At 55.2% G+C, this 27,200-nt stretch overlaps 30 non-coding genes and 22 pseudogenes across 30 annotated transcripts; all 52 read right to left on the bottom strand.

The window, feature by feature from the left end:
- Positions 1–110: 110 nt before the first annotated feature.
- LOC135600817 (5S ribosomal RNA) lies at positions 111–229 on the bottom strand. Its single transcript, XR_010483130.1, has one exon. It is a non-coding gene; the product is annotated as a 5S ribosomal RNA (ribosomal RNA).
- A 350-nt stretch (positions 230–579) lies between these two features.
- On the bottom strand, positions 580–698 carry LOC135600583 (5S ribosomal RNA). The gene has a single exon (XR_010482901.1). It is a non-coding gene; the product is annotated as a 5S ribosomal RNA (ribosomal RNA).
- Positions 699–1,049: 351 nt separating this feature from the next.
- Positions 1,050–1,168, bottom strand: LOC135603362 (5S ribosomal RNA; annotated as a pseudogene).
- Positions 1,169–1,518: 350 nt separating this feature from the next.
- LOC135600260 (5S ribosomal RNA) lies at positions 1,519–1,637 on the bottom strand. Its single transcript, XR_010482586.1, has one exon. It is a non-coding gene; the product is annotated as a 5S ribosomal RNA (ribosomal RNA).
- Positions 1,638–1,987: 350 nt separating this feature from the next.
- Positions 1,988–2,106, bottom strand: LOC135602376 (5S ribosomal RNA; annotated as a pseudogene).
- Positions 2,107–2,456: 350 nt separating this feature from the next.
- LOC135600259 (5S ribosomal RNA) lies at positions 2,457–2,575 on the bottom strand. The gene has a single exon (XR_010482585.1). It is a non-coding gene; the product is annotated as a 5S ribosomal RNA (ribosomal RNA).
- A 350-nt stretch (positions 2,576–2,925) lies between these two features.
- On the bottom strand, positions 2,926–3,044 carry LOC135602375 (5S ribosomal RNA; annotated as a pseudogene).
- Positions 3,045–3,394: 350 nt separating this feature from the next.
- LOC135601326 (5S ribosomal RNA) lies at positions 3,395–3,513 on the bottom strand. Its single transcript, XR_010483621.1, has one exon. It is a non-coding gene; the product is annotated as a 5S ribosomal RNA (ribosomal RNA).
- Positions 3,514–3,863: 350 nt separating this feature from the next.
- Positions 3,864–3,982, bottom strand: LOC135600513 (5S ribosomal RNA). The gene has a single exon (XR_010482833.1). It is a non-coding gene; the product is annotated as a 5S ribosomal RNA (ribosomal RNA).
- Positions 3,983–4,332: 350 nt separating this feature from the next.
- LOC135603965 (5S ribosomal RNA) lies at positions 4,333–4,451 on the bottom strand. The gene has a single exon (XR_010484179.1). It is a non-coding gene; the product is annotated as a 5S ribosomal RNA (ribosomal RNA).
- Positions 4,452–4,801: 350 nt separating this feature from the next.
- On the bottom strand, positions 4,802–4,920 carry LOC135600571 (5S ribosomal RNA). Its single transcript, XR_010482890.1, has one exon. It is a non-coding gene; the product is annotated as a 5S ribosomal RNA (ribosomal RNA).
- Positions 4,921–5,270: 350 nt separating this feature from the next.
- LOC135601757 (5S ribosomal RNA) lies at positions 5,271–5,389 on the bottom strand. The gene has a single exon (XR_010483916.1). It is a non-coding gene; the product is annotated as a 5S ribosomal RNA (ribosomal RNA).
- A 350-nt stretch (positions 5,390–5,739) lies between these two features.
- LOC135602458 (5S ribosomal RNA) lies at positions 5,740–5,858 on the bottom strand (annotated as a pseudogene).
- Positions 5,859–6,208: 350 nt separating this feature from the next.
- LOC135599341 (5S ribosomal RNA) lies at positions 6,209–6,327 on the bottom strand. Its single transcript, XR_010481878.1, has one exon. It is a non-coding gene; the product is annotated as a 5S ribosomal RNA (ribosomal RNA).
- Positions 6,328–6,677: 350 nt separating this feature from the next.
- LOC135603872 (5S ribosomal RNA) lies at positions 6,678–6,796 on the bottom strand (annotated as a pseudogene).
- A 350-nt stretch (positions 6,797–7,146) lies between these two features.
- On the bottom strand, positions 7,147–7,265 carry LOC135602858 (5S ribosomal RNA). Its single transcript, XR_010484041.1, has one exon. It is a non-coding gene; the product is annotated as a 5S ribosomal RNA (ribosomal RNA).
- Positions 7,266–7,615: 350 nt separating this feature from the next.
- LOC135601171 (5S ribosomal RNA) lies at positions 7,616–7,734 on the bottom strand. Its single transcript, XR_010483473.1, has one exon. It is a non-coding gene; the product is annotated as a 5S ribosomal RNA (ribosomal RNA).
- Positions 7,735–8,621: 887 nt separating this feature from the next.
- Positions 8,622–8,740, bottom strand: LOC135603361 (5S ribosomal RNA; annotated as a pseudogene).
- Positions 8,741–9,090: 350 nt separating this feature from the next.
- Positions 9,091–9,209, bottom strand: LOC135602374 (5S ribosomal RNA; annotated as a pseudogene).
- Positions 9,210–9,559: 350 nt separating this feature from the next.
- Positions 9,560–9,678, bottom strand: LOC135600258 (5S ribosomal RNA). The gene has a single exon (XR_010482584.1). It is a non-coding gene; the product is annotated as a 5S ribosomal RNA (ribosomal RNA).
- A 350-nt stretch (positions 9,679–10,028) lies between these two features.
- On the bottom strand, positions 10,029–10,147 carry LOC135599770 (5S ribosomal RNA). The gene has a single exon (XR_010482113.1). It is a non-coding gene; the product is annotated as a 5S ribosomal RNA (ribosomal RNA).
- A 350-nt stretch (positions 10,148–10,497) lies between these two features.
- Positions 10,498–10,616, bottom strand: LOC135600805 (5S ribosomal RNA). Its single transcript, XR_010483119.1, has one exon. It is a non-coding gene; the product is annotated as a 5S ribosomal RNA (ribosomal RNA).
- Positions 10,617–10,966: 350 nt separating this feature from the next.
- Positions 10,967–11,085, bottom strand: LOC135603988 (5S ribosomal RNA; annotated as a pseudogene).
- Positions 11,086–11,435: 350 nt separating this feature from the next.
- LOC135600511 (5S ribosomal RNA) lies at positions 11,436–11,554 on the bottom strand. The gene has a single exon (XR_010482832.1). It is a non-coding gene; the product is annotated as a 5S ribosomal RNA (ribosomal RNA).
- Positions 11,555–11,904: 350 nt separating this feature from the next.
- Positions 11,905–12,023, bottom strand: LOC135603954 (5S ribosomal RNA). Its single transcript, XR_010484178.1, has one exon. It is a non-coding gene; the product is annotated as a 5S ribosomal RNA (ribosomal RNA).
- A 350-nt stretch (positions 12,024–12,373) lies between these two features.
- Positions 12,374–12,492, bottom strand: LOC135600570 (5S ribosomal RNA). The gene has a single exon (XR_010482889.1). It is a non-coding gene; the product is annotated as a 5S ribosomal RNA (ribosomal RNA).
- Positions 12,493–12,842: 350 nt separating this feature from the next.
- Positions 12,843–12,961, bottom strand: LOC135600794 (5S ribosomal RNA). Its single transcript, XR_010483108.1, has one exon. It is a non-coding gene; the product is annotated as a 5S ribosomal RNA (ribosomal RNA).
- A 350-nt stretch (positions 12,962–13,311) lies between these two features.
- LOC135601948 (5S ribosomal RNA) lies at positions 13,312–13,430 on the bottom strand (annotated as a pseudogene).
- A 351-nt stretch (positions 13,431–13,781) lies between these two features.
- Positions 13,782–13,900, bottom strand: LOC135600783 (5S ribosomal RNA). Its single transcript, XR_010483096.1, has one exon. It is a non-coding gene; the product is annotated as a 5S ribosomal RNA (ribosomal RNA).
- A 920-nt stretch (positions 13,901–14,820) lies between these two features.
- LOC135602373 (5S ribosomal RNA) lies at positions 14,821–14,939 on the bottom strand (annotated as a pseudogene).
- Positions 14,940–15,289: 350 nt separating this feature from the next.
- On the bottom strand, positions 15,290–15,408 carry LOC135601296 (5S ribosomal RNA). The gene has a single exon (XR_010483593.1). It is a non-coding gene; the product is annotated as a 5S ribosomal RNA (ribosomal RNA).
- A 350-nt stretch (positions 15,409–15,758) lies between these two features.
- On the bottom strand, positions 15,759–15,877 carry LOC135600772 (5S ribosomal RNA). The gene has a single exon (XR_010483085.1). It is a non-coding gene; the product is annotated as a 5S ribosomal RNA (ribosomal RNA).
- A 350-nt stretch (positions 15,878–16,227) lies between these two features.
- LOC135603987 (5S ribosomal RNA) lies at positions 16,228–16,346 on the bottom strand (annotated as a pseudogene).
- A 350-nt stretch (positions 16,347–16,696) lies between these two features.
- Positions 16,697–16,815, bottom strand: LOC135600256 (5S ribosomal RNA). The gene has a single exon (XR_010482582.1). It is a non-coding gene; the product is annotated as a 5S ribosomal RNA (ribosomal RNA).
- A 2,340-nt stretch (positions 16,816–19,155) lies between these two features.
- Positions 19,156–19,274, bottom strand: LOC135600171 (5S ribosomal RNA). Its single transcript, XR_010482498.1, has one exon. It is a non-coding gene; the product is annotated as a 5S ribosomal RNA (ribosomal RNA).
- A 350-nt stretch (positions 19,275–19,624) lies between these two features.
- Positions 19,625–19,743, bottom strand: LOC135601170 (5S ribosomal RNA). The gene has a single exon (XR_010483472.1). It is a non-coding gene; the product is annotated as a 5S ribosomal RNA (ribosomal RNA).
- Positions 19,744–20,094: 351 nt separating this feature from the next.
- Positions 20,095–20,213, bottom strand: LOC135602372 (5S ribosomal RNA; annotated as a pseudogene).
- Positions 20,214–20,563: 350 nt separating this feature from the next.
- LOC135602370 (5S ribosomal RNA) lies at positions 20,564–20,682 on the bottom strand (annotated as a pseudogene).
- A 350-nt stretch (positions 20,683–21,032) lies between these two features.
- Positions 21,033–21,151, bottom strand: LOC135602847 (5S ribosomal RNA). The gene has a single exon (XR_010484038.1). It is a non-coding gene; the product is annotated as a 5S ribosomal RNA (ribosomal RNA).
- A 350-nt stretch (positions 21,152–21,501) lies between these two features.
- LOC135603822 (5S ribosomal RNA) lies at positions 21,502–21,620 on the bottom strand (annotated as a pseudogene).
- A 351-nt stretch (positions 21,621–21,971) lies between these two features.
- LOC135603359 (5S ribosomal RNA) lies at positions 21,972–22,090 on the bottom strand (annotated as a pseudogene).
- A 350-nt stretch (positions 22,091–22,440) lies between these two features.
- LOC135602369 (5S ribosomal RNA) lies at positions 22,441–22,559 on the bottom strand (annotated as a pseudogene).
- Positions 22,560–22,909: 350 nt separating this feature from the next.
- Positions 22,910–23,028, bottom strand: LOC135602836 (5S ribosomal RNA). Its single transcript, XR_010484035.1, has one exon. It is a non-coding gene; the product is annotated as a 5S ribosomal RNA (ribosomal RNA).
- A 350-nt stretch (positions 23,029–23,378) lies between these two features.
- LOC135601726 (5S ribosomal RNA) lies at positions 23,379–23,497 on the bottom strand (annotated as a pseudogene).
- A 351-nt stretch (positions 23,498–23,848) lies between these two features.
- LOC135602368 (5S ribosomal RNA) lies at positions 23,849–23,967 on the bottom strand (annotated as a pseudogene).
- Positions 23,968–24,317: 350 nt separating this feature from the next.
- LOC135601851 (5S ribosomal RNA) lies at positions 24,318–24,436 on the bottom strand. The gene has a single exon (XR_010483926.1). It is a non-coding gene; the product is annotated as a 5S ribosomal RNA (ribosomal RNA).
- A 350-nt stretch (positions 24,437–24,786) lies between these two features.
- LOC135602367 (5S ribosomal RNA) lies at positions 24,787–24,905 on the bottom strand (annotated as a pseudogene).
- Positions 24,906–25,255: 350 nt separating this feature from the next.
- On the bottom strand, positions 25,256–25,374 carry LOC135602366 (5S ribosomal RNA; annotated as a pseudogene).
- Positions 25,375–25,724: 350 nt separating this feature from the next.
- Positions 25,725–25,843, bottom strand: LOC135602365 (5S ribosomal RNA; annotated as a pseudogene).
- A 350-nt stretch (positions 25,844–26,193) lies between these two features.
- Positions 26,194–26,312, bottom strand: LOC135602825 (5S ribosomal RNA). The gene has a single exon (XR_010484032.1). It is a non-coding gene; the product is annotated as a 5S ribosomal RNA (ribosomal RNA).
- A 350-nt stretch (positions 26,313–26,662) lies between these two features.
- LOC135601677 (5S ribosomal RNA) lies at positions 26,663–26,781 on the bottom strand (annotated as a pseudogene).
- A 238-nt stretch (positions 26,782–27,019) lies between these two features.
- On the bottom strand, positions 27,020–27,138 carry LOC135599859 (5S ribosomal RNA). Its single transcript, XR_010482200.1, has one exon. It is a non-coding gene; the product is annotated as a 5S ribosomal RNA (ribosomal RNA).
- Positions 27,139–27,200: the final 62 nt, after the last annotated feature.

The following is a 27,200-nucleotide window of genomic DNA, read 5'->3' as shown; positions in this document are numbered from 1 at the left end:
CTCTCCGAGCCCCTCGATAGTGACTGCGTAGCGGTCACAGCAAATTTCCAGCCCCAAAACAATCGTCTCGGAGCTCTACGGGAGATGTTTCGTATCACGGGATGCAAAAAGGAGTGCAACACGAGGACTTCCCAGGGGGTCACCCATCGTAGTACTACTCTGGCCCAAGCACGCTTAACTTCGGAGTTTTGATGGGATCCGGTGATTTAGTGCTGGCATAATCGCACCCGTTTCGCGTGCTTCGTCCCTCGCCTATGTGCACGTCGCGGTCGGCGTATCAACGGCCGGAGCCTCTTGCCCATCACGAAACCGTCGGCGCTTTCTCAAACATTCACGAAATCCCTATTGCAAGCTCTCTCCGAGCCCTAGCCCGACGACTGCGTATCGGTCACGGCAAGCGCGTGCCGAAACCATCGACACTTTCTATAACGATCTAGTTATCGCTATTGCGACCCCAATTCGGAAAGCTCTCTCCGAGCCCCTCGATACTGACTGCGTAGCGGTCATAGCAAATTTCCAGCCCCAAAACAATCGTCTCGGAGCTCTACGGGAGATGTTTCGAATCCCAGGATGCAAAAAGGAGTGCAACACGAGGACTTCCCAGGGGGTCACCCATCCTAGTACTACTCTGGCCCAAGCACGCTTAACTTCGAAGTTTTGATGGGATCCGGTGATTTAGTGCTGCCATTATCGCACCCGTTTCGCGTGCTTCGTCCCTCGCCTATGTGCACATCGCGGTCGGCGTATCAACGTCCGGAGCCTCTTGCCCGTCACGAAACCCTCGTCGCTTTCTCGAATGTTCACGAAATCCCTATTGCAAGCTCTCTCCGAGCCCTATCCCCGACGACTGCGTATCGGTCACGGCAAGCGCGTGCCGAAACCATCGGCACTTTCTAGAACGATCTCGGAATCGCTATTGCGACCCCAATCCGGAAAGCTCTCTCCGAGCCCCTCGATACTGACTGCGTAGCGGTCACAGCAAATTTCCAGCCCCAAAACAATCGTCTCGGAGCTCTACGGGAGATGTTTCGAATCCCGGGATTCAAAAAGGAGTGCAACACGAGGACTTCCCAGGGGGTCACCCATCCTAGTACTACTCTGGCCCAAGCATGCTTAACTTCGGTGGTTTGATGGGATCCGGTGATTTAGTACTGCCATTATCGCACCCGTTTCGCGAGCTTCGTCCCTCGCCTATGTGCACGTCGCGGTCGGCGCATCAACGTCCGGAGCCTCTTGCCCGTCACGAAACCGTCGTCGCTTTCTCGAACGTTCACGAAATCCCTATTGCAAGCTCCCTCCGAGCCCTAGCCCGACGACTGCGTATCAGTCACGGCAAGCGCGTGCCGAAACCATCGGCACTTTCTAGAACGATCTCGGAATCGCTATTGCGACCCCAATCCGGAAAGCTCTCTCCGAGCCCCTCGATACTGACTGCGTAGCGGTCACAGCAAATTTACAGCCCCAAAACAATCGTCTCGGAGCTCTACGGGAGATGTTTCGAATCCCGGGATGCAAAAAGGAGTGCAACACGAGGACTTCCCAGGGGGTCACCCATCCTAGTACTACTCTGGCCCAAGCACGCTTATCTTCGAAGTTTTGATGGGATCCGGTGATTTAGTGCTGCCATTATCGCACCCGTTTCGCGAGCTTCGTCCCTCGCCTATGTGCACGTCGCGGTCGGCGCATCAACGTCCGGAGCCTCTTGCCCGTCACGAAACCGTCGTCGCTTTCTCGAACGTTCACGAAATCCCTATTGCAAGCTCCCTCCGAGCCCTAGCCCGACGACTGCGTATCAGTCACGGCAAGCGCGTGCCGAAACCATCGGCACTTTCTAGAACGATCTCGGAATCGCTATTGCGACCCCAATCCGGAAAGCTCTCTCCGAGCCCCTCGATACTGACAGCGTAGCGGTCACAGCAAATTTCCTGCCCCAAAACAATCGTCTCGGAGCTCTACGGGAGATGTTTCGAATCCCGGGATGCAAAAAGGAGTGCAACACGAGGACTTCCCAGGGGGTCACCCATCCTAGTACTACTCTGGCCCAAGCACGCTTAACTTCGGTGGTTTGATGGGATCCGGTGATTTAGTACTGCCATTATCGCACCCGTTTCGCGAGCTTCGTCCCTCGCCTATGTGCACGTCGCGGTCGGCGCATCAATGTCCGGAGCCTCTTGCCCGTCACGAAACCGTCGTCGCTTTCTCGAACATTCACGAAATCCCTATTGCAAGCTCCCTCCGAGCCCTAGCCCGACGACTGCGTATCAGTCACGGCAAGCGCGTGCCGAAACCATCGGCACTTTCTAGAACGATCTCGGAATCGCTATTGCGACCCCAATCCGGAAAGCTCTCTCCGAGCCCCTCGATACTGACTGCGTAGCGGTCACAGCAAATTTACAGCCCCAAAACAATCGTCTCGGAGCTCTACGGGAGATGTTTCGAATCCCGGGATGCAAAAAGGAGTGCAACACGAGGACTTCCCAGGGGGTCACCCATCCTAGTACTACTCTGGCCCAAGCACGCTTATCTTCGAAGTTTTGATGGGATCCGGTGATTTAGTGCTGCCATTATCGCACCCGTTTCGCGAGCTTCGTCCCTCGCCTATGTGCACGTCGCGGTCGGCGCATCAACGTCCGGAGCCTCTTGCCCGTCACGAAACCGTCGTCGCTTTCTCGAACGTTCACGAAATCCCTATTGCAAGCTCCCTCCGAGCCCTAGCCCGACGACTGCGTATCAGTCACGGCAAGCGCGTGCCGAAACCATCGGCACTTTCTAGAACGATCTCGGAATCGCTATTGCGACCCCAATCCGGAAAGCTCTCTCCGAGCCCCTCGATACTGACAGCGTAGCGGTCACAGCAAATTTCCTGCCCCAAAACAATCGTCTCGGAGCTCTACGGGAGATGTTTCGAATCCCGGGATGCAAAAAGGAGTGCAACACGAGGACTTCCCAGGGGGTCACCCATCCTAGTACTACTCTGGCCCAAGCACGCTTAACTTCGGTGGTTTGATGGGATCCGGTGATTTAGTACTGCCATTATCGCACCCGTTTTGCGAGCTTCGTCCCTCGCCTATGTGCACGTCGCGGTCGGCGCATCAATGTCCGGAGCCTCTTGCCCGTCACGAAACCGTCGTCGCTTTCTCGAACGTTCACGAAATCCCTATTGCAAGCTCCCTCCGAGCCCTAGCCCGACAACTGCGTATCAGTCACGGCAAGCGCGTGCCGAAACCATCGGCACTTTCTAGAACGATCTCGGAATCGCTATTGCGACCCCAATCCGGAAAGCTCTCTCCGAGCCCCTCGATACTGACTGCGTAGCGGTCACAGCAAATTTCCAACCCCAAAACAATCGTCTCGAAGCTCTACGGGAGATGTTTCGAATCCCGGGATGCAAAAAGGAGTGCAACACGAGGACTTCCCAGGGGGTCACCCATCCTAGTACTACTCTGGCCCAAGCAAGCTTATCTTCGAAGTTTTGATGGGATCCGGTGATTTAGTGCTGCCATTATCGCACCCGTTTCGCGTGCTTCTTCCCTCGCCTATGTGCACGTCGCGGTCGGCGTATCAACGTCCGGAGCCTCTTGCCCGTCACGAAACCGTCGTCGCTTTCTCGAACGTTCACGAAATCCCTAATGCAAGCTCCCTCCGAGCCCTAGCCCGACGACTGCGTATCAATCACGGCAAGCGCGTGCCGAAACCATCGGCACTTTCTAGAACGATCTCGTAATCGCTATTGCGACCACAATCCGGAAAGCTCTCTCCGAGCCCCTCGATACTGACTGCGTAGCGGTCACAGTAAATTTCCAGCCCCAAAACAATCGTCTCGGAGCTCTACGGGAGATGTTTCGAATCCCGGGATGCAAAAAGGAGTGCAACACGAGGACTTCCCAGGGGGTCACCCATCCTAGTACTACTCTGGCCCAAGCACGCTTATCTTCGAAGATTTGATGGGATCCGGTGATTTAGTGCTGCCATTATCGCACCCGTTTCGCGAGCTTCGTCCCTCGCCTATGTGCACGTCGCGGTCGGCGCATCAACGTCCGGAGCCTCTTGCCCGTCACGAAACCGTCGTCGCTTTCTCGAACGTTCACGAAATCCCTAATGCAAGCACCCTCCGAGCCCTAGACCGACGACTGCGTATCAGTCACGGCAAGCGCGTGCCGAAACCATCGGCACTTTCTAGAACAATCTCGGAATCGCTATTGCGACCCCAATCCGGAAAGCTCTCTCCGAGCCCCTCGATACTGACTGCGTAGCGGTCACAGCAAATTTCCAGCCCCAAAACAATCGTCTCGGAGCTCTACGGGAGATGTTTCGTATCACGGGATGCAAAAAGGAGTGCAACACGAGGACTTCCCAGGGGGTCACCCATCGTAGTACTACTCTGGCCCAAGCACGCTTAACTTCGGAGGTTTGATGGGATCCGGTGATTTAGTGCTGGCATAATCGCACCCGTTTCACGTGCTTCGTCCCTCGCCTATGTGCACGTCGCGGTCGGCGTATCAACAGCCGGAGCCTCTTGCCCATCACGAAACCGTCGGCGCTTTCTCGAACATTCACGAAATCCCTATTGCAAGCTCTCTCCGAGCCCTAGCCCGACGACTGCGTATCGGTCACGGCAAGCGCGTGCCGAAACCATCGGCACTTTCTAGAACGATCTCGGAATCGCTATTGCGACCCCAATCCGGAAAGCTCTCTCCGAGCCCCTCGATACTGACTGCGTAGCGGTCACAGCAAATTTCCAGCCCCAAAACAATCGTCTCGGAGCTCTACGGGAGATGTTTCGAATCCCGGGATGCAAAAAGGAGTGCAACACGAGGACCTCCCAGGGGGTCACCCATCCTAGTACTACTCTGGCCCAAGCACGCTTATCTTCGAAGTTTTGATGGGATCCGGTGATTTAGTGCTGCCATTATCGCACCCGTTTCGCGAGCTTCGTCCCTCGCCTATGTGCACGTCGCGGTCGGCGCATCAACGTCCGGAGCCTCTTGCCCGTCACGAAACCGTCGTCGCTTTCTCGAACGTTCACGAAATCCCTAATGCAAGCTCCCTCCAAGCCCTAGCCCGACGACTGCGTATCAGTCACGGCAAGCGCGTGCCGAAACCATCGGCACTTTCTAGAACAATCTCGGAATCGCTATTGCGACCCCAATCCGGAAAGCTCTCTCCGAGCCCCTCGATACTGACTGCGTAGCGGTCACAGCAAATTTCCAGCCCCAAAACAATCGTCTCGGAGCTCTACGGGAGATGTTTCGTATCACGGGATGCAAAAAGGAGTGCAACACGAGGACTTCCCAAGGGGTCACCCATCGTAGTACTACTCTGGCCCAAGCACGCTTAACTTCGGAGTTTTGATGGGATCCGGTGATTTAGTGCTGGCATAATCGCACCCGTTTCGCGTGCTTCGTCCCTCGCCTATGTGCACGTCGCGGTCGGCGTATCAACGGCCGGAGCCTCTTGCCCGTCACGAAACCGTCGGCGCTTTCTCGAACGTTCACGAAATCCCTATTGCAAGCTCTCTCCGAGCCCTAGCCCGACGACTGCGTATCGGTCACGGCAAGCACGTGCCGAAACCATCGGCACTTTCTAGAACGATCTCGAAATCGCTATTGCGACCCCAATCCGGAAAGCTCTCTCCGAGCCCCTCGATACTGACTGCGTAGCGGTCACAGCAAATTTCCAGCCCCAAAACAATCGTCTCGGAGCTCTACGGGAGATGTTTCGAATCCCGGGATGCAAAAAGGAGTGCAACACGAGGACTTCCCAGGGGGTCACCCATCCTAGTACTACTGTGGCCCAAGCACGCTTATCTTCGAAGTTTCGATGGGATCCGGTGATTTAGTGCTGCCATTATCGCACCCGTTTCGCGAGCTTCGTCCCTCGCCTATGTGCACGTCGCGGTCGGCGCATCAACGTCCGGAGCCTCTTGCCCGTCATGAAACCGTCGTCGCTTTCTCGAACGTTCACGAAATCCCTAATGCAAGCTCCCTCCGAGCCCTAGCCCGACGACTGCGTATCAGTCACGGCAAGCGCGTGCCGAAACCATCGGCACTTTCTAGAACAATCTCGGAATCGCTATTGCGACCCCAATCCGGAAAGCACTCTCCGAGCCCCTCGATACTGACTGCGTAGCGGTCACAGCAAATTTCCAGCCCCAAAACAATCGTCTCGGAGCTCTACGGGAGATGTTTCGTATCACGGGATGCAAAAAGGAGTGCAACACGAGGACTTCCCAGGGGGTCAGCCATCGTAGTACTACTCTGGCCCAAGCACGCTTAACTTCGGAGTTTTGATGGGATCCGGTGATTTAGTGCTGGCATAATCGCACTCGTTTCGCGTGCTTCGTCCCTCGCTTATGTGCACGTCGCGGTCGGCGTATCAACGGTCGGAGCCTCTTGCCCATCACGAAACCGTCGGCGCTTTCTCGAACATTCACGAAATCCCTATTGCAAGCTCTCTCCGAGCCCTAGCCCGACGACTGCGTATCGGTCACGGCAAGCGCGTGCCGAAACCATCGACACTTTCTATAACGATCTAGGTATCGCTATTGCGACCCCAATTCGGAAAGCTCTCTCCGAGCCCCTCGATACTGACTGCGTAGCGGTCACAGCAAATTTCCAGCCCCAAAACAATCGTCTCGGAGCTCTACGGGAGATGTTTCGAATCCCGGGATGCAAAAAGGAGTGCAACACGAGGACTTCCCAGGGGGTCACCCATCCTAGTACTACTCTGGCCCAAGCACGCTTAACTTCGGTGGTTTGATGGGATCCGGTGATTTAGTACTGCCATTATCGAACCCGTTTCGCGAGCTTCGTCCCTCGCCTATGTGCACGTCGCGGTCGGCGCATCAACGTCCGGAGCCTCTTGCCCGTCACGAAACCGTCGTCGCTTTCTCGAACGTTCACGAAATCCCTATTGCAAGCTCCCTCCGAGCCCTAGCCCGACGACTGCGTATCAGTCACGGCAAGCGCGTGCCGAAACCATCGGCACTTTCTAGAACGATCTCGGAATCGCTATTGCGACCCCAATCCGGAAAGCTCTCTCCGAGCCCCTCGATACTAACAGCGTAGCGGTCACAGCAAATTTCCAGCCCCAAAACAATCGTCTCGGAGCTCTACGGGAGATGTTTCGTATCACGGGATGCAAAAAGGAGTGCAACACGAGGACTTCCCAGGGGGTCACCCATCGTAGTACTACTCTGGCCCAAGCACGCTTAACTTCGGAGTTTTGATGGGATCCGGTGATTTAGTGCTGGCATTATCACACCCGTTTCGCGTGCTTCGTCCCTCGCCTATGTGCACGTCGCGGTCGGCGTATCAACGTCCGGAGCCTCTTGCCCGTCACGAAACCGTCGGCGCTTTCTCGAACGTTCACGAAATCCCTATTGCAAGCTCTCTCCGAGCCCTATCCCGACGACTGCGTATCGGTCACGGCAAGCGCGTGCCGAAACCATCGACACTTTCTATAACGATCTAGGTATCGCTATTGCGACCCCAATTCGGAAAGCTCTCTCCGAGCCACTCGATACTGACTGCGTAGCGGTCACAGCAAATTTCCAGCCCCAAAACAATCGTCTCGGAGCTCTACGGGAGATGTTTCGAATCCCAGGATGCAAAAAGGAGTGCAACACGAGGACTTCCCAGGGGGTCACCCATCCTAGTACAACTCTGGCCCAAGCACGCTTAACTTCGAAGTTTTGATGGGATCCGGTGATTTAGTGCTGCCATTATCGCACCCATTTCGCATGCTTCGTCCCTCGCCTATGTTGTCACGACCCGGGTCTGATGAGCTAACTGGCCAATAACTCCATTTTGGTCCTTGCAACCACGGACCAAAATGCTTAAGCCGGAGGTTACGTAGTACACTCATCAGGCCCTTATAAGCTAATCACACACATTCCCCACTTCCGATGTGGGACTAATGGGATATTACACTATCCCCAACCCAATTAGCTTGACCTCCTCGTCAAGGCCTGACATATCCCAGATCGAACCCTAGCATAGTGCATGTGAGGTTTAACTCAGTGGTGGCTCCACGCCGTGACGAGTTCTCTGACTCCATCCACGGGTAGCCCTTTCCTACTGCAGCCCTCTCACCCTGCCCTAACGCTAGGTCGGCTCTGATACCAAATGTCACGACCCGGGTCTGATGAGCTAACTGGCCAATAACTCCATTTTGGTCCTTGCAACCACGGACCAAAATGCTTAAGCCGGAGGTTACGTAGTACACTCATCAGGCCCTTATAAGCTAATCACACACATTCCCCACTTCCGATGTGGGACTAATGGGATATTACATATGTGCACGTCGCGGTCGGCGTATCAACGTCCGGAGCCTCTTGCCCGTCACAAAACCGTCGTCGCTTTCTCGAACGTTCACGAAATCCCTATTGCAAGCTCTCTCCGAGCCCTATCCCCGACGACTGCGTATCGGTCACGGCAAGCGCGTGCCGAAACCATCGGCACTTTCTAGAACGATCTCGGAATCGCTATTGCGACCCCAATCCGGAAAGCTCTCTCCGAGCCCCTCGATACTGACTGCGTAGCGATCACAGCAAATTTCCAGCCCCAAAACAATCGTCTCGGAGCTCTACGGGAGATGTTTCGAATCCCGGGATTCAAAAAGGAGTGCAACACGAGGACTTCCCAGGGGGTCACCCATCCTAGTACTACTCTGGCCCAAGCATGCTTAACTTCGGTGGTTTGATGGGATCCGGTGATTTAGTACTGCCATTATCGCACCCGTTTCGCGAGCTTCGTCCCTCGCCTATGTGCACGTCGCGGTCGGCGCATCAACGTCCGGAGCCTCTTGCCCGTCACGAAACCGTCGTCGCTTTCTCGAACGTTCACGAAATCCCTATTGCAAGCTCCCTCCGAGCCCTAGCCCGACGACTGCGTATCAGTCACGGCAAGCGCGTGCCGAAACCATCGGCACTTTCTAGAACGATCTCGGAATCGCTATTGCGACCCCAATCCGGAAAGCTCTCTCCGAGCCCCTCGATACTGACAGCGTAGCGGTCACAGCAAATTTCCAGCCCCAAAACAATCGTCTCGGAGCTCTACGGGAGATGTTTCGAATCCCGGGATGCAAAAAGGAGTGCAACACGAGGACTTCCCAGGGGGTCACCCATCCTAGTACTACTCTGGCCCAAGCACGCTTAACTTCGGTGGTTTGATGGGATCCGGTGATTTAGTACTGCCATTATCGCACCCGTTTCGCGAGCTTCGTCCCTCGCCTATGTGCACGTCGCGGTCGGCGCATCAATGTCCGGAGCCTCTTGCCCGTCACGAAACCGTCGTCGCTTTCTCGAACGTTCACGAAATCCCTATTGCAAGCTCCCTCCGAGCCCTAGCCCGACGACTGCGTATCAGTCACGGCAAGCGCGTGCCGAAACCATCGGCACTTTCTAGAACGATCTCGGAATCGCTATTGCGACCCCAATCCGGAAAGCTCTCTCTGAGCCCCTCGATACTGACTGCGTAGCGGTCACAGCAAATTTCCAGCCCCAAAACAATCGTCTCGGAGCTCTACGGGAGATGTTTCGAATCCCGGGATGCAAAAAGGAGTGCAACACGAGGACTTCCCAGGGGGTCACCCATCCTAGTACTACTCTGGCCCAAGCACGCTTATCTTCGAAGTTTTGATGGGATCCGGTGATTTAGTGCTGCCATTATCGCACCCGTTTCGCGAGCTTCGTCCCTCGCCTATGTGCACGTCGCGGTCGGCGCATCAACGTCCGGAGCCTCTTGCCCGTCACGAAACCGTCGTCGCTTTCTCGAAAGTTCACGAAATCCCTAATGCAAGCTCCCTCCGAGCCCTAGCCCGACGACTGCGTATCAGTCACGGCAAGCGCGTGCCGAAACCATCGGCACTTTCTAGAACAATCTCGGAATCGCTATTGCGACCCCAATCCGGAAAGCACTCTCCGAGCCCCTCGATACTGACTGCGTAGCGGTCACAGCAAATTTCCAGCCCCAAAACAATCGTCTCGGAGCTCTACGGGAGATGTTTCGTATCACGGGATGCAAAAAGGAGTGCAACACGAGGACTTCCCAGGGGGTCAGCCATCGTAGTACTACTCTGGCCCAAGCACGCTTAACTTCGGAGTTTTGATGGGATCCGGTGATTTAGTGCTGGCATTATCGCACCCGTTTCGCGTGCTTCGTCCTTCGCCTATGTGCACGTCGCGGTCGGCGTATCAACGTCCGGAGCCTCTTGCCCGTCACGAAACCGTCGGCGCTTTCTCGAACGTTCACGAAATCCCTAATGCAAGCTCCCTCCGAGCCCTAGCCCGACGTCTGCGTATCAGTCACGGCAAGCGCGTGCCGAAACCATCGGCACTTTCTAGAACAATCTCGGAATCGCTATTGCGATCCCAATCCGGAAAGCACTCTCCGAGCCCCTCGATACTGACTGCGTAGCGGTCACAACAAATTTCCAGCCCCAAAACAATCGTCTCGGAGCTCTACGGGAGATGTTTCGTATCACGGGATGCAAAAAGGAGTGCAACACGAGGACTTCCCAGGGGGTCACCCATCGTAGTACTACTCTGGCCCAAGCACGCTTAACTTCGGAGTTTTGATGGGATCCGGTGATTTAGTGCTGGCATAATCGCACCCGTTTCGCGTGCTTCGTCCCTCGCCTATGTGCACGTCGCGGTCGGCGTATCAACGGCCGGAGCCTCTTGCCCATCACGAAACCGTCGGCGCTTTCTCGAACATTCACGAAATCCCTATTGCAAGCTCTCTCCGAGCCCTAGCCCGACGACTGCGTATCGGTCACGGCAAGCGCGTGCCGAAACCATCGACACTTTCTATAACGATCTAGGTATCGCTATTGCGACCCCAATTCGGAAAGCTCTCTCCGAGCCCCTCGATACTGACTGCGTAGCGGTCACAGCAAATTTCCAGCCCCAAAACAATCGTCTCGGAGCTCTACGGGAGATGTTTCGAATCCCAGGTTGCAAAAAGGAGTGCAACAAGAGGACTTCCCAGGGGGTCACCCATCCTAGTACAACTCTGGCCCAAGCACGCTTAACTTCGAAGTTTTGATGGGATCCGGTGATTTAGTGCTGCCATTATCTCACCCGTTTCGCGTGCTTCTTCCCTCGCCTATGTGCACGTCGCGGTCGGCGTATCAACGTCCGGAGCCTCTTGCCCGTCACGAAACCGTCGTCGCTTTCTCGAACGTTCACGAAATCCCTAATGCAAGCTCCCTCCGAGCCCTAGCCCGACGACTGCGTATCAATCACGGCAAGCGCGTGCCGAAACCATCGGCACTTTCTAGAACGATCTCGGAATCGCTATTGCGACCCCAATCCGGAAAGCTCTCTCCGAGCCCCTCGATACTGACTGCGTAGCGGTCACAGCAAATTTCCAGCCCCAAAACAATCGTCTCGGAGCTCTACGGGAGATGTTTCGTATCCCGGGATGTAAAACGGAGTGCAACACGAGGACTTCCCAGGGGGTCACCCATCCTAGTACTACTCTGGCCCAAGCACGCTTATCTTCGAAGATTTGATGGGATCCGGTGATTTAGTGCTGCCATTATCGCACCCGTTTCGCGAGCTTCGTCCCTCGCCTATGTGCACGTCGCGGTCGGCGCATCAACGTCCGGAGCCTCTTGCCCGTCACGAAACCGTCGTCGCTTTCTCGAACGTTCACGAAATCCCTAATGCAAGCACCCTCCGAGCCCTAGACCGACGACTGCGTATCAGTCACGGCAAGCGCGTGCCGAAACCATCGGCACTTTCTAGAACAATCTCGGAATCGCTATTGCGACCCCAATCCGGAAAGCTCTCTCCGAGCCCCTCGATACTGACTGCGTAGCGGTCACAGCAAATTTCCAGCCCCAAAACAATCGTCTCGGAGCTCTACGGGAGATGTTTCGTATCACGGGATGCAAAAAGGAGTGCAACACGAGGACTTCCCAGGGGGTCACCCATCGTAGTACTACTCTGGCCCAAGCACGCTTAACTTCGGAGGTTTGATGGGATCCGGTGATTTAGTGCTGGCATAATCGCACCCGTTTCACGTGCTTCGTCCCTCGCCTATGTGCACGTCGCGGTCGGCGTATCAACAGCCGGAGCCTCTTGCCCATCACGAAACCGTCGGCGCTTTCTCGAACATTCACGAAATCCCTATTGCAAGCTCTCTCCGAGCCCTAGCCCGACGACTGCGTATCGGTCACGGCAAGCGCGTGCCGAAACCATCGGCACTTTCTAGAACGATCTCGGAATCGCTATTGCGACCCCAATCCGGAAAGCTCTCTCCGAGCCCCTCGATACTGACTGCGTAGCGGTCACAGCAAATTTCCAGCCCCAAAACAATCGTCTCGGAGCTCTACGGGAGATGTTTCGAATCCCGGGATGCAAAAAGGAGTGCAACACGAGGACCTCCCAGGGGGTCACCCATCCTAGTACTACTCTGGCCCAAGCACGCTTATCTTCGAAGTTTTGATGGGATCCGGTGATTTAGTGCTGCCATTATCGCACCCGTTTCGCGAGCTTCGTCCCTCGCCTATGTGCACGTCGCGGTCGGCGCATCAACGTCCGGAGCCTCTTGCCCGTCACGAAACCGTCGTCGCTTTCTCGAACGTTCACGAAATCCCTATTGCAAGCTCTCTCCGAGCCCAAGCCCGATGACTGCGTATCGGTCACGGCAAGCGCGTGCCGAAACCATCGGCACTTTCTAGAACGATCTCGGAATCGCTATTGCGACCGCAATCCGGAAAGCTATCTCGGAGCCCCTCGATACTGACTGCATAGCGGTCACAGCAAATTTCCAGCCCCAAAACAATCGTCTCGGAGCTCTACGGGAGATGTTTCGTATCACGGGATGCAAAAAGGAGTGCAACACGAGGACTTCCCAGGGGGTCACCCATCGTAGTACTACTCTGGCCCAAGCACGCTTAACTTCGGAGTTTTGATGGGATCCGGTGATTTAGTGCTGGCATAATCGCACCCGTTTCGCATGCTTCGTCCCTCGCCTATGTGCACGTCGCGGTCGGCGTATCAACGGCCGGAGCCTCTTGCCCATCACGAAACCGTCGGCGCTTTCTCGAACATTCACGAAATCCCTATTGCAAGCTCTCTCCGAGCCCTAGCCCGACGACTGCGTATCGGTCACGGCAAGCGCGTGCCGAAACCATCGACACTTTCTATAACGATCTAGGTATCGCTATTGCGACCCCAATTCGGAAAGCTCTCTCCGAGCCCCTCGATACTGACTGCGTAGCGGTCACAGCAAATTTCCAGCCCCAAAACAATCGTCTCGGAGCTCTACGGGAGATGTTTCGAATCCCAGGATGCAAAAAGGAGTGCAACACGAGGACTTCCCAGGGGGTCACCCATCCTAGTACTACTCTGGCACAAGCACGCTTAACTTCAAAGTTTTGATGGGATCCGGTGATTTTGTGCTGCCTTTATCGCACCCGTTTCGCGTGCTTCGTCCCTCGCCTATGTGCATGTCGCGGTCGGCGTATCAACGTCCGGAGCCTCTTGCCCGTCACGAAACCGTCGTCGCTTTCTCGAACGTTCACGAAATCCCTATTGCAAGCTCTCTCCGAGCCCTATCCCCGACGACTGCGTATCGGTCACGGCAAGCGCGTGCCGAAACCATCGGCACTTTCTAGAACGATCTCGGAATCGCTATTGCGACCCCAATCCGGAAAGCTCTCTCCGAGCCCCTCGATACTGACTGCGTAGCGGTCACAACAAATTTCCAGCCCCAAAACAATCGTCTCGGAGCTCTACGGGAGATGTTTCGTATCACGGGATGCAAAAAGGAGTGCAACACGAGGACTTCCCAGGGGGTCACCCATCGTAGTACTACTCTGGCCCAAGCACGCTTAACTTCGGAGTTTTGATGGGATCCGGTGATTTAGTGCTGGCATAATCGCACCCGTTTCGCGTGCTTCGTCCCTCGCCTATGTGCACGTCGCGGTCGGCGTATCAACGGCCGGAGCCTCTTGCCCATCACGAAACCGTCGGCGCTTTCTCGAACATTCACGAAATCCCTATTGCAAGCTCTCTCCGAGCCCTAGCCCAACGAAATCCCTAGTACACTCATCAGGCCCTTATAAGCTAATCACACACATTCCCCACTTCCGATGTGGGACTAATGGGATATTACACTATCCCCAACCCAATTAGCTTGACCTCCTCGTCAAGGCCTGACATATCCCAGATCGAACCCTAGCATAGTGCATGTGAGGTTTAACTCAGTGGTGGCTCCACGCCGTGACGAGTTCTCTGACTCCATCCACGGGTAGCCCTTTCCTACTGCAGCCCTCTCACCCTGCCCTAATGCTAGGTCGGCTCTGATACCAAATGTCACGACCCGGGTCTGATGAGCTAACTGGCCAATAACTCCATTTTGGTCCTTGCAACCACGGACCAAAATGCTTAAGCCGGAGGTTACGTAGTACACTCATCAGGCCCTTATAAGCTAATCACACACATTCCCCACTTCCGATGTGGGACTAATGGGATATTACATATGTGCACGTCGCGGTCGGCGCATCAACGTCCGGAGCCTCTTGCCCGTCACGAAACCGTCGTTGCTTTCTCGAACGTTCACGAAATCCCTATTGCAAGCTCCCTCCGAGCCCTAGCCCGACGACTGCGTATCAGTCACGGCAAGCGCGTGCCGAAACCATCGGCACTTTCTAGAACGATCTCGGAATCGCTATTGCGACCCCAATCCGGAAAGCTCTCTCCGAGCCCCTCGATACTGATAGCGTAGCGGTCACAGCAAATTTCCAGCCCCAAAACAATCGTCTCGGAGCTCTACGGGAGATGTTTCGAATCCCGGGATGCAAAAAGGAGTGCAACACGAGGACTTCCCAGGGGGTCACCCATCCTAGTACTACTCTGGCCCAAGCACGCTTAACTTCGGTGGTTTGATGGGATCCGGTGATTTAGTACTGCCATTATCGCACCCGTTTCGCGAGCTTCGTCCCTCGCCTATGTGCACGTCGCGGTCGGCGCATCAATGTCCGGAGCCTCTTGCCCGTCACGAAACCGTCGTCGCTTTCTCGAACGTTCATGAAATCCCTATTGCAAGCTCCCTCCGAGCCCTAGCCCAACGACTGCGTATCAGTCACGGCAAGTGCGTGCCGAAACCATCGGCACTTTCTAGAACGATCTCGGAATCGCTATTGCGACCCCAATCCGGAAAGCTCTCTCCGAGCCCCTCGATACTGACTGCGTAGCGGTCACAGCAAATTTCCAGCCCCAAAACAATCGTCTCGGAGCTCTACGGGAGATGTTTCGAATCCCGGGATGCAAAAAGGAGTGCAACACGAGGACTTCCCAGGGGGTCACCCATCCTAGTACTACTCTGGCCTAAGCACGCTTATCTTCGAAGTTTTGATGGGATCCGGTGATTTAGTGCTGCCATTATCGCACCCGTTTCGCGAGCTTCGTCCCTCGCCTATGTGCACGTCGCGGTCGGCGCATCAACGTCCGGAGCCTCTTGCCCGTCACGAAACCGTCGTCGCTTTCTCGAACGTTCACGAAATCCCTAATGCAAGCTCCCTCCGAGCCCTAGCCCGACGACTGCGTATCAGTCACGGCAAGCGCGTGCCGAAACCATCGGCACTTTCTAGAACAATCTCGGAATCGCTATTGCGATCCCAATCCGGAAAGCACTCTCCGAGCCCCTCGATACTGACTGCGTAGCGGTCACAACAAATTTCCAGCCCCAAAACAATCGTCTCGGAGCTCTACGGGAGATGTTTCGTATCACGGGATGCAAAAAGGAGTGCAACACGAGGACTTCCCAGGGGGTCACCCATCGTAGTACTACTCTGGCCCAAGCACGCTTAACTTCGGAGTTTTGATGGGATCCGGTGATTTAGTGCTGGCATAATCGCACCCGTTTCGCGTGCTTCGTCCCTCGCCTATGTGCACGTCGCGGTCGGCGTATCAACGGCCGGAGCCTCTTGCCCATCACGAAACCGTCGGCGCTTTCTCGAACATTCACGAAATCCCTATTGCAAGCTCTCTCCGAGCCCTAGCCCGACGACTGCGTATCGGTCACGGCAAGCGCGTGCCGAAACCATCGACACTTTCTATAACGATCTAGGTATCGCTATTGCGACCCCAATTCGGAAAGCTCTCTCCGAGCCCCTCGATACTGACTGCGTAGCGGTCACAGCAAATTTCCAGCCCCAAAACAATCGTCTCGGAGCTCTACGGGAGATGTTTCGAATCCCAGGTTGCAAAAAGGAGTGCAACAAGAGGACTTCCCAGGGGGTCACCCATCCTAGTACAACTCTGGCCCAAGCACGCTTAACTTCGAAGTTTTGATGGGATCCGGTGATTTAGTGCTGCCATTATCTCACCCGTTTCGCGTGCTTCTTCCCTCGCCTATGTGCACGTCGCGGTCGGCGTATCAACGTCCGGAGCCTCTTGCCCGTCACGAAACCGTCGTCGCTTTCTCGAACGTTCACGAAATCCCTAATGCAAGCTCCCTCCGAGCCCTAGCCCGACGACTGCGTATCAATCACGGCAAGCGCGTGCCGAAACCATCGGCACTTTCTAGAACGATCTCGGAATCGCTATTGCGACCCCAATCCGGAAAGCTCTCTCCGAGCCCCTCGATACTGACTGCGTAGCGGTCACAGCAAATTTCCAGCCCCAAAACAATCGTCTCGGAGCTCTACGGGAGATGTTTCGAATCCCGGGATGCAAAAAGGAGTGCAACACGAGGACTTCCCAGGGGGTCACCCATCCTAGTACTACTCTGGCCCAAGCACGCTTATCTTCGAAGTTTTGATGGGATCCGGTGATTTAGTGCTGCCATTATCGCACCCGTTTCGCGAGCTTCGTCCCTCGCCTATGTGCACGTCGCGGTCGGCGCATCAACGTCCGGAGCCTCTTGCCCGTCACGAAACCGTCGTCGCTTTCTCGAACGTTCACGAAATCCCTAATGCAAGCTCCCTGTCACGACCCAGGTCTGATGAGCTAACTGGCCAATAACTCCATTTTGGTCCTTGCAACCACGGACCAAAATGCTTAAGCGGGAGGTTACGTAGTACACTCATCAGGCCCTTATAAGCTAATCACACACATTCCCCACTTCCGATGTGGGACTAATGGGATATTACACTATCCCCAACTCAATTAGCTTGACGTCCTCGTCAAGGCCTGACATATCCCAGATCGAACCCTAGCATAGTGCATGTGAGGTTTAACTCAGTGGTGGCTCCACGCCGTGATGAGTTCTCTGACTCCATCCACGGGTAGCCCTTTCCTACTGCAGCCCTCTCACCCTGCCCTAATGCTAGGTCGGCTCTGATACCAAATGTCACGACCCGGGTCTGATGAGCTAACTGGCCAATAACTCCATTTTGGTCCTTGCAACCACGGACCAAAATGCTTAAGCCGGAGGTAACGTAGTACACTCATCAGGCCCTTATAAGCTAATCACACACATTCCCCACTTCCGATGTGGGACTAATGGGATATTACACTATCCCCAACCCAATTAGCTTGACGTCCTCGTCAAGGCCTGACATATCCCAGATCGAACCCTAGCATAGTGCATGTGAGGTTTAACTCAGTGGTGGCTCCACGCCGTGATGAGTTCTCTGACTCCATCCACGGGTAGCCCTTTCCTACTGCAGCCCTCTCACCCTGCCCTAATGCTAGGTCGGCTCTGATACCAAATGTCACGACCCGGGTCTGATGAGCTAACTGGCCAATAACTCCATTTTGGTCCTTGCAACCACAGACCAAAATGCTTAAGCCGGAGGTAACGTAGTACACTCATCAGGCCCTTATAAGCTAATCACACACATTCCCCACTTCCGATGTGGGACTAATGGGATATTACACTATCCCCAACTCAATTAACTTGACGTCCTCGTCAAGGCCTGACATATCCCAGATCGAACCCTAGCATAGTGCATGTGAGGTTTAACTCAGTGGTGGCTCCACGCCGTGATGAGTTCTCTGACTCCATCCACGGGTAGCCCTTTCCTACTACAGCCCTCTCACCCTGCCCTAATGCTAGGTCGGCTCTGATACCAAATTTCACGACCCGGGTCTGATGAGCTAACTGGCCAATAACTCCATTTTGGTCCTTGCAACCACGGACCAAAAAGCTTAAGCGGGAGGTTACGTAGTACACTCATCAGGCCCTTATAAGCTAATCACACACATTCCCCACTTCCGATGTGGGACTAATGGGATATTACACTATCCCCAACTCAATTAGCTTGACGTCCTCGTCAAGGCCTGACATATCCCAGATCGAACCCTAGCATAGTGCATGTGAGGTTTAACTCAGTGGTGGCTCCACGCCGTGATGAGTTCTCTGACTCCATCCACGGGTAGCCCTTTCCTACTGCAGCCCTCTCACCCTGCCCTAATGCTAGGTCGGCTCTGATACCAAATATCACGACCCGGGTTTGATGAGCTAACTGGCCAATAACTCCATTTTGGTCCTTGCAACCACGGACCAAAATGCTTAAGCGGGAGGTAACATAGTACACTCATCAGGCCCTTATAAGCTAATCACACACATTCCCCACTTCCGATGTGGGACTAATGGGATATTACACTATCCCCAACTCAATTAACTTGACGTCCTCGTCAAGGCCTGACATATCCCAGATCGAACCCTAGCATAGTGCATGTGAGGTTTAACTCAGTGGTGGCTCCACGCCGTGATGAGTTCTCTGACTCCATCCACGGGTAGCCCTTTCCTACTGCAGCCCTCTCACCCTGCCCTAATGCTAGGTCGGCTCTGATACCAAATGTCACGACCCGGGTCTGATGAGCTAACTGGCCAATAACTCCATTTTGGTCCTCAACGGCGGACCAAAATGCTTAAGCGGGAGGTAACGTAGTACACTCATCAGGCCCTTATAAGCTAATCACACACATTCCCCACTTCCGATGTGGGACTAATGGGATATTACACTCCCTCCGAGCCCTAGCCCGACGACTGCGTATCAGTCATGGCAAGCGCGTGCCGAAACCATCGGCACTTTCTAGAACAATCTCGGAATCGCTATTGCGACCCCAATCCGGAAAGCTCTCTCCGAGCCCCTCGATACTGACTGCGTAGCGGTCACAGCAAATTTCCAGCCCCAAAACAATCGTCTCGGAGCTCTACGGGAGATGTTTCGTATCACGGGATGCAAAAAGGAGTGCAACACGAGGACTTCCCAGGGGGTCACCCATCGTAGTACTACTCTGGCCCAAGCACGCTTAACTTCGGAGTTTTGAAGGGATCCGATGATTTAGTGCTGGCATAATCGCACCCGTTTCGCGTGCTTCGTCCCTCGCCTATGTGCACGTCGCGGTCGGCGTATCAACGGCCGGAGCCTCTTGCCCGTCACGAAACCGTCGGCGCTTTCTCGAACGTTCACGAAATCCCTATTGCAAGCTCTCTCCGAGCCCTAGCCCGACGACTGCGTATCGGTCACGGCAAGCGCGTGCCGAAACCATCGACACTTTCTATAACGATTTAGGTATCGCTATTGCGACCCCAATTCGGAAAGCTCTGTCCGAGCCCCTCGATACTGACTGCGTAGCGGTCACAGCACATTTCCAGCCCCAAAACAATCGTCTCGGAGCTCTACGGGAGATGTTTCGAATCCCAGGTTGCAAAAAGGAGTGCAACACGAGGACTTCCCAGGGGGTCACCCATCCTAGTACAACTCTGGCCCAAGCACGCTTAACTTCGAAGTTTTGATGGGATCCGGTGATTTAGTGCTGCCATTATCGCACCCGTTTCGCGTGCTTCTTCCCTCGCCTATGTGCACGTCGCGGTCGGCGTATCAACGTCCGGAGCCTCTTGCCCGTCACGAAACCGTCGTCGCTTTCTCGAACGTTCACGAAATCCCTATTGCAAGCTCTCTTCGAGCCCTATCCCCGACGACTGCATATCGGTCACGGCAAGCGCGTGCCGAAACCATCGGCACTTTCTAGAACGATCTCGGAATCGCTATTGCGACCCCAATCCGGAAAGCTCTCTCCGAGCTCCTCGATACTAACAGCGTAGCGGTCACAGCAAATTTCCAGCCCCAAAACAATCGTCTCGGAGCTCTACGGGAGATGTTTCGAATCCCGGGATGCAAAAAGGAGTGCAACACGAGGACTTCCCAGGGGGTCACCCATCCTAGTACTACTCTGGCCCAAGCACGCTTAACTTCGGTGGTTTGATGGGATCCGGTGATTTAGTACTGCCATTATCGCACCCGTTTCGCGAGCTTCGTCCCTCGCCTATGTGCACGTCGCGGTCGGCGCATCAACGTCCGGAGCCTCTTGCCCGTCACGAAACCGTCGTCGCTTTCTCGAACGTTCACGAAATCCCTATTGCAAGCTCCCTCCGAGCCCTAGCCCGACGACTGCGTATCAGTCACGGCAAGCGCGTGCCGAAACCATCGGCACTTTCTAGAACGATCTCGGAATCGCTATTGCGACCCCAATCCGGAAAGCTCTCTCCGAGCCCCTCGATACTGACAGCGTAGCGGTCACAGCAAATTTCCAGCCCCAAAACAATCGTCTCGGAGCTCTACGGGAGATGTTTCGAATCCCGGGATGCAAAAAGGAGTGCAACACGAGGACTTCCCAGGGGGTCACCCATCCTAGTACTACTCTGGCCCAAGCACGCTTAACTTCGGTGGTTTGATGGGATCCGGTGATTTAGTACTGCCATTATCGCACCCGTTTCGCGAGCTTCGTCCCTCGCCTATGTGCACGTCGCGGTCGGCGCATCAACGTCCGGAGCCTCTTGCCCGTCACTAAACCGTCGTCGCTTTCTCGAACGTTCACGAAATCCCTATTGCAAGCTCCCTCCGAGCCCTAGCCCGACGACTGCGTATCAGTCACGGCAAGCGCGTGCCGAAACCATCGGCACTTTCTAGAACGATCTCGGAATCGCTATTGCGACCCCAAATCGGAAAGCTCTCTCCGAGCCCCTCGATACTAACAGCGTAGCGGTCACAGCAAATTTCCAGCCCCAAAACAATCGTCTCGGAGCTCTACGGGAGATGTTTCGTATCACGGGATGCAAAAAGGAGTGCAACACGAGGACTTCCCAGGGGGTCACCCATCGTAGTACTACTCTGGCCCAAGCACGCTTAACTTCGGAGTTTTGATGGGATCCGGTGATTTAGTGCTGGCATTATCACACCCGTTTCGCGTGCTTCGTCCCTCGCCTATGTGCACGTCGCGGTCGGCGTATCAACGTCCGGAGCCTCTTGCCCGTCACGAAACCGTCGGCGCTTTCTCGAACGTTCACGAAATCCCTATTGCAAGCTCTCTCCGAGCCCTATCCCGACGACTGCGTATCGGTCACGGCAAGCGCGTGCCGAAACCATCGACACTTTCTATAACGATCTAGGTATCGCTATTGCGACCCCAATTCGGAAAGCTCTCTCCGAGCCCCTCGATACTGACTGCGTAGCGGTCACAGCAAATTTCCAGCCCCAAAACAATCGTCTCGGAGCTCTACGGGAGATGTTTCGAATCCCAGGATGCAAAAAGGAGTGCAACACGAGGACTTCCCAGGGGTTCACCCATCCTAGTACTACTGTGGCCCAAGCACGCTTAACTTCGAAGTTTTGATGGGATCCGGTGATTTAGTGCTGCCATTATCGCACCCGTTTCGCGTGCTTCGTCCCTCGCCTATGTGCACGTCGCGGTCAGCGTATCAACGTCCGGAGCCTCTTGCCCGTCACGAAACCGTCGTCGCTTTCTCGAACGTTCACGAAATCCCTATTGCAAGCTCTCTCCGAGCCCTATCCCCGACGACTGCGTATCGGTCACGGCAAGCGCGTGCCGAAACCATCGGCACTTTCTAGAACGATCTCGGAATCGCTATTGCGACCCCAATCCGGAAAGCTCTCTCCGAGCCCCTCGATACTGACAGCGTAGCGGTCACAGCAAATTTCCAGCCCCAAAACAATCGTCTCGGAGCTCTACGGGAGATGTTTCGAATCCCGGGATTCAAAAAGGAGTGCAACACGAGGACTTCCCAGGGGGTCACCCATCCTAGTACTACTCTGGCCCAAGCATGCTTAACTTCGGTGGTTTGATGGGATCCGGTGATTTAGTACTGCCATTATCGCACCCGTTTCGCGAGCTTCGTCCCTCGCCTATGTGTACGTCGCGGTCGGCGCATCAACGTCCGGAGCCTCTTGCCCGTCACGAAACCGTCGTCGCTTTCTCGAACGTTCACGAAATCCCTATTGCAAGCTCCCTCCGAGCCCTAGCCCGACGACTGCGTATCAGTCACGGCAAGCGCGTGCCGAAACCATCGGCACTTTCTAGAACGATCTCGGAATCGCTATTGCGACCCCAATCCGGAAAGCTCTCTCCGAGCCCCTCGATACTGACAGCGTAGCGGTCACAGCAAATTTTCAGCCCCAAAACAATCGTCTCGGAGCTCTACGGGAGATGTTTCGAATCCCGGGATGAAAAAAGGAGTGCAACACGAGGACTTCCCAGGGGGTCACCCATCCTAGTACTACTCTGGCCCAAGCACGCTTAACTTCGGTGGTTTGATGGGATCCGGTGATTTAGTACTGCCATTATCGCACCCGTTTCGCGTGCTTCGTCCCTCGCCTATGTGCACGTCGCGGTCGGCGCATCAACGTCCGGAGCCTCTTGCCCGTCACGAAACCGTCGTCGCTTTCTCGAACGTTCACGAAATCCCTATTGCAAGCTCCCTCCGAGCCCTAGCCCGACGACAGCGTATCAGTCACGGCAAGCGCGTGCCGAAACCATCGGCACTTTCTAGAACGATCTCGGAATCGCTATTGCGACCCCAATCCGGAAAGCTCTCTCCGAGCCCCTCGATACTGACTGCGTAGCGGTCACAGCAAATTTCCAGCCCCAAAACAATCGTCTCGGAGCTCTACGGGAGATGTTTCGTATCACGGGATGCAAAAAGGAGTGCAACACGAGGACTTCCCAGGGGGTCACCCATCGTAGTACTACTCTGGCCCAAGCACGCTTAACTTCGGAGTTTTGATGGGATCCGGTGATTTAGTGCTGGCATTATCACACCCGTTTCGCGTGCTTCGTCCCTCGCCTATGTGCACGTCGCGGTCGGCGTATCAACGTCCGGAGCCTCTTGCCCGTCACGAAACCGTCGGCGCTTTCTCGAACGTTCACGAAATCCCTATTGCAAGCTCTCTCCGAGCCCTAGCCCGACGACTGCGTATCTGTCACGGCAAGCGCGTGCCGAAACCATCGACACTTTCTATAACGATCTAGGTATCGCTATTGCGACCCCAATTCGAAAAGCTCTCTCCGAGCCCCTCAATACTGACTGCGTAGCGGTCACAGCAAATTTCCAGCCCCAAAACAATCGTCTCAGAGCTCTACGGGAGATGTTTCGAATCCCAGGATGCAAAAAGGAGTGCAACACGAGGACTTCCCAGGGGGTCACCCATCCTAGTACTACTCTGGCCCAAGCACGCTTAACTTCGAAGTTTTGATGGGATCCGTTGATTTAGTGCTGCCATTATCGCACCCGTTTCGCGTGCTTCGTCCCTCGCCTATGTGCACGTCGCGGTCGGCGTATCAACGTCCGGAGCCTCTTGCTCGTCACGAAACCGTCGTCGCTTTCTCGAACGTTCACGAAATCCCTACTGCAAGCTCTCTCCGAGCCCTATCCCCGACGACTGCGTATCGGTCACGGCAAGCGCGTGCCGAAACCATCGGCACTTTCTAGAACGATCTCGGAATCGCTATTGCGACCCCAATCCGGAAAGCTCTCTCCGAGCCCCTCGATACTGACAACGTAGCGGTCACAGTAAATTTCTAGCCCCAAAACAATCGTCTCGGAGCTCTACGGGAGATGTTTCGAATCCCGGGATGCAAAAAGGAGTGCAACACGAGGACTTCCCAGGGGGTCACCCATCCTAGTACTACTCTGGCCCAAGCACGCTTAACTTCGGTGGTTTGATGGGATCCGGTGATTTAGTACTGCCATTATCGCACCCGTTTCGCGAGCTTCGTCCCTCGCCTATGTGCACGTCGCGGTCGGCGCATCAACGTCCGGAGCCTCTTGCCCGTCACGAAACCGTCGTCGCTTTCTCGAACGTTCACGAAATCCCTATTGCAAGCTCCCTCCGAGCCCTAGCCCGACGATTGCGTATCAGTCACGGCAAGCGCGTGCCGAAACCATCGGCACTTTCTAGAACGATCTCGGAATCGCTATTGCGACCCCAATCCGGAAAGCTCTCTCCGAGCCCCTCGATACTAACAGCGTAGCGGTCACAGCAAATTTCCAGCCCCAAAACAATCGTCTCGGAGCTCTACGGGAGATGTTTCGTATCACGGGATGCAAAAAGGAGTGCAACACGAGGACTTCCCAGGGGGTCACCCATCCTAGTACTACTCTGGCCCAAGCACGCTTAACTTCGGAGTTTTGATGGGATCCGGTGATTTAGTGCTGGCATTATCACACCCGTTTCGCGTGCTTCGTCCCTCGCCTATGTGCCCGTCGCGGTCGGCGTATCAACGTCCGGAGCCTCTTGCCCGTCACGAAACCGTCGGCGCTTTCTCGAACGTTCACGAAATCCCTATTGCAAGCTCTCTCCGAGCCCTATCCCGACGACTGCGTATCGGTCACGGCAAGCGCGTGCCGAAACCATCGACACTTTCTATAACGATCTAGGTATCGCTATTGCGACCCCAATTCGGAAAGCTCTCTCCGAGCCCCTCGATACTGACAGCGTAGCGGTCACAGCAAATTTCCAGCCCCAAAACAATCGTCTCGGAGCTCTACGGGAGATGTTTCGAATCCCGGGATGCAAAAAGGAGTGCAACACGAGGACTTCCCAGGGGGTCACCCATCCTAGTACTACTCTGGCCCAAGCACGCTTAACTTCGGTGGTTTGATGGGATCCGGTGATTTAGTACTGCCATTATCGCACCCGTTTCGCGAGCTTCGTCCCTCGCCTATGTGCACGTCGCGGTCGGCGCATCAACGTCCGGAGCCTCTTGCCCGTCACGAAACCGTAGTCGCTTACTTGAATGTTCACGAAATCCCTATTGCAAGCTCCCTCCGAGCCCTAGCCCGACGACTGCGTATCAGTCACGGCAAGCGCGTGCCGAAACCATCAGCACTTTCTAGAACGATCTCGGAATCGCTATTGCGACCCCAATCCGGAAAGCTCTCTCCGAGCCCCTCGATACTGACAGCGTAGCGGTCACAGCAAATTTCCAGCCCCAAAACAATCGTCTCGGAGCTCTACGGGAGATGTTTCGAATCCCGGGATGCAAAAAGGAGTGCAACACGAGGACTTCCCAGGGGGTCACCCATCCTAGTACTACTCTGGCCCAAGCACGCTTAACTTCGGTGGTTTGATGGGATCCGGTGATTTAGTACTGCCATTATCGCACCCGTTTCGCGTGCTTCGTCCCTCGCCTATGTGCACGTCGCGGTCGGCGCATCAACGTCCGGAGCCTCTTGCCCGTCACGAAACCGTCGTCGCTTTCTCGAACGTTCACGAAATCCCTATTGCAAGCTCCCTCCGAGCCCTAGCCCGACGACTGCGTATCAGTCACGGCAAGCGCGTGCCGAAACCATCGGCACTTTCTAGAACGATCTCGGAATCGCTATTGCGACCCCAATCCGGAAAGCTCTCTCCGAGCCCCTCGATACTGACAGCGTAGCGGTCACAGCAAATTTCCAGCCCCAAAACAATCGTCTCGGAGCTCTACGGGAGATGTTTCGAATCCCGGGATGCAAAAAGGAGTGCAACACGAGGACTTCCCAGGGGGTCACCCATCCTAGTACTACTCTGGCCCAAGCACGCTTAACTTCGGTGGTTTGATGGGATCCGGTGATTTAGTACTGCCATTATCGCACCCGTATCGCGTGCTTCGTCCCTCGCCTATGTGCACGTCGCGGTCGGCGCATCAACGTCCGGAGCCTCTTGCCCGTCACGAAACCGTCGTCGCTTTCTCGAACGTTCACGAAATCCCTATTGCAAGCTCCCTCCGAGCCCTAGCCCGACGACTGCGTATCAGTCACGGCAAGCGCGTGCCGAAACCATCGGCACTTTCTAGAACGATCTCGGAATCGCTATTGCGACCCCAATCCGGAAAGCTCTCTCCGAGCCCCTCGATACTAACAGCGTAGCGGTCACAGCAAATTTCCAGCCCCAAAACAATCGTCTCGGAGCTCTACGGGAGATGTTTCGTATCACGGGATGCAAAAAGGAGTGCAACACGAGGACTTCCCAGGGGGTCACCCATCGTAGTACTACTCTGGCCCAAGCACGCTTAACTTCGGAGTTTTGATGGGATCCGGTGATTTAGTGCTGGCATTATCACACCCGTTTCGCGTGCTTCGTCCCTCGCCTATGTGCACGTCGCGGTCGGCGTATCAACGTCCGGAGCCTCTTGCCCGTCACGAAACCGTCGGCGCTTTCTCGAACGTTCACGAAATCCCTATTGCAAGCTCTCTCCGAGCCCTATCCCGACGACTGCGTATCGGTCACGGCAAGCGCGTGCCGAAACCATCGGCACTTTCTAGAACGATCTCGGAATCGCTATTGCGACCCCAATCCAGAAAGCTCTCTCGGAGCCCCTCGATACTAACTGCGTAGCGGTCACAGCAAATTTCCAGCCCCAAAACAATCGTCTCGGAGCTCTACGGGAGATGTTTCGTATCCCGAGATGCAAAAAGGAGTGCAACACGGGGACTTCCCAGGGGGTCACCCATCATAGTACTACTCTGGCCCAAGCACGCTTAACTTCGGTGTTTTGATGGGATCCGGTGATTTAGTGCTGCCATTATCGCACCCGTTTCGCGAGCTTCGTCCCTCGCCTACGTGCACGTCGCGGTCCGCGGTCACGGCAAGCGCGTGCCGAAACCATTGGCACTTTCTAGAACGATCTCGGAATCGCTATTGCGACCCCAATCCGGAAAGTTCTCTCCGAGCCCCTCGATATTGACTGCGTAGCGGTCACAGCAAATTTCCAGCCCCAAAACAATCGTCTCGGAGCTCTACGGGAGATGTTTCGTATCCCGGGATGCAAAAAGGAGTGCAACACGAGGACTTCGCAGGGGGTCACCCATCCTAGTACTACTCTGGCCCAAGCACGCTTAACTTTGGAGTTTTGATGGGATCCGGTGATTTAGTGCTGGCATTATCGCACCCGTTTCGCGTGCTTCGTCCCTCGCCTATGTGCACGTCGCGGTCGGCGTATCAACGTCCGGAGC

This window comes from Musa acuminata, chromosome BXJ2-1 (assembly GCF_036884655.1).
Source record: "Musa acuminata AAA Group cultivar baxijiao chromosome BXJ2-1, Cavendish_Baxijiao_AAA, whole genome shotgun sequence".
In the NCBI taxonomy this organism is placed as follows: Eukaryota; Viridiplantae; Streptophyta; class Magnoliopsida; order Zingiberales; family Musaceae; genus Musa; species Musa acuminata.
The sequence above is the reverse complement of the archived record's forward strand: the minus strand, read 5'-3'. Positions and strand labels throughout refer to the sequence as shown.